At 34.0% G+C, this 2,500-nt stretch overlaps 1 protein-coding gene across 1 annotated transcript in view; it reads right to left on the bottom strand.

Moving 5' to 3' along the window:
- LOC136848926 (uncharacterized) overlaps window positions 1-2,500 on the bottom strand; it is a 501,001-nt gene that overhangs the window by 125,082 nt on the left and 373,419 nt on the right. The window lies entirely within an intron of this gene.

Below are 2,500 nucleotides of genomic sequence, written 5' to 3'. Positions count from 1 at the left end.
TAAAAGGGTTTAAGATAAGCATGATGAAAGGACAGTCATAACAAGGGTTCCTTTTATATTCTGGGAGTGAATTAGTCTCCTTAATTTTCTTCACGCCATGTTAAAATTGGAGAGAGAGAGAGAGAGAGAGAGAGAGAGAGAGAGAGAGAGAGAGAGAGAGAGAGAGAGAGAGAGAGAGAGTTTATCCAGTGTATAGGGATTCGTTTATATATAGTTTATCCATATATATAGCCATTATTTATATATATATATATATATATATATATATATATATATATATATATATATATATATATATATATGTATATATATATATTATATACATATACATATATAAGTATATATATAAATATATATACAGTATATATGTAATATATATATATATATATATATATATATATATATAATATATATATATATATATATATATATATATATATATATAGATATCTGTATATGTATATATGTGTATATGTGTGTTTATGTGTGGGATGATTTAACATTAGTGCTAATTAAAAACAAGCCAAAAGATACAGATTACTCTCCTGAGAAGAGAAATACCTGATTTTTTGGGACTATTGTTGAGACAAAGGAAATAACATGAACGGATAAATTAATCCCATTACTTGGTCCATTTGACAAATACCAAAACTCTCTCTCTCTCTCTGTCAGTTTCTAAGAACCGTAAGGGTAATTTGGAAAGTAGCTCTCCGTATTTTCCATTTGCTCATCGCTTTCCAGAGTCCCTTCCTCACTTCTAAGCTATCAAATACCTCATGCAAATCCTTTCCAGATTAACGTCCACTACTTCAACTAATTCTCGTTCCCTTCCATTAGATGAGGCCACTTTTAAGGCGAAGTATCCGAACACGCATAAAACGTAATATTTTTAAAATTTCGTTCGTGGTGAGATGCAGGACATGAATTTTAAGCACTTTTTAAAAACTAAACTGCAGGTATGTTCTTAACTCGAAAATAGGGGCTTTAAAACATGGAGGCGGTTTCAGTGGACGATGGTTACTTGCAGGATTTCGTAAAGACATTAAGTTGCCTTCATAAAGGATTTCAACTAACTCAATTTTTTATAAATTTATACAAACTCAGTTTTCTTGCACTTCTTTTATTCCAGTTCCAGTCAATCATGTGTTCAACAGTTATTAAAACAAGTAAAAAATGCGACGAAGTTTCTTCGGCGCAATCGAGTTTTCTGTACAGCGGCTACAGCGTATAATCAAAGCCACCTAAAATAGATCTATCTTTCGGTGGTCTCGGTATAATGTTGTATGAGCCGCGGCCCATGAAACTTTAACCACGGCTCGGTGGTGGCCTATCCTATATCGTTGCCAGAAGCACGATTATGGCTAAGTTTAACCTCAAATAAAAAGAAAACTACTGAGGCTAGAGGGCTGCAATTTGGTATGATGACTCGAGGGTGGATGATCAACACACCAATTTGCAGCCCTCTAGCCTCAGTAGTTTTTAAGATCTGAGGGCGGACAGAAAAAAAACAGCGGACAGAATAAAGTGCGGACGGACAGACAAAGCCGACACAACAGTTTCCTTTTACAAAAAACTAAAACCTATTTTTTTTAGGATTAAAAGTATTTTATCATTTCGTCCTTCCTGTCAGTCGTCTATAGTAATTTTAGTACTTTACATTGATAAGTAAATTATGTCCACTTCTATAAATCTTTAGGTCACAAATCAGTCCTTTCGGCAAATCACAGAATCGAAGACTTTTACTCTACAAACTAGGCTATAGCCGGTTACACGTGAACAGCAAACAATATAACAGGAATTTCATCTTAAATACAAGTATTAAGTCAGTCTCCATCTGCTGTTGTCGCCCATAACTTATTTCCTTGCCTTCAGTAGACCTCTATATATATTCAGTAACGTTTGATGACCACTCAGTGGGATGAAAAATGTTCACTCCGTAAGCACACTAAGAGCGAATACAGTGCATTAGTTTAAGTTGTTCTTTAATTAGTTCTAAAATTCCAAGAGACTCATTAGGTAGAAAATTTATGCACTGTGTACTCTGTCCCGGCTGGTTTTCATTCCCGGGAGAGACATGAGTGCTAATTGAGTTTGCGTAATGAGGAAAGTTCCTTTGGTAAGTAGCAGCGAAGTTCTTAGCTGGAGGGAAAACGTAAGTGATATTAGAGCTGGGAACGTTAAAATATTCAGATTTTCATTTTTATCACTAATAAATACCTTCATATTCGTTTCTGTTTTTTTACTTTTGGGGGATAAAAAAGTTCTAAGCGATACAAAAGACTCAACGTCATTAATCTCATTCTTCGTCTCTTAGTGCTTATTCTGTCCTCGTTATTCCTGTTTTTTTTTTTTTAGATTCCTATGAAGATCCACATCTCCATAGATATGAATTATTTTGTTAGGGAAGCTTTTTAAACCTAATGGTGATTTACTGATTAAAACATCATCTGCGAATTCTATGTCTGTCATACTTCTACACATAATCTCCAACCATTTTGCT

The sequence above is a fragment of the Macrobrachium rosenbergii genome, chromosome 20, assembly GCF_040412425.1.
Source record: "Macrobrachium rosenbergii isolate ZJJX-2024 chromosome 20, ASM4041242v1, whole genome shotgun sequence".
NCBI classification, from domain to species: Eukaryota; Metazoa; Arthropoda; class Malacostraca; order Decapoda; family Palaemonidae; genus Macrobrachium; species Macrobrachium rosenbergii.
Note: the sequence above shows the minus strand (reverse complement) of the source record. Positions and strands in the feature narration are given on the sequence as shown.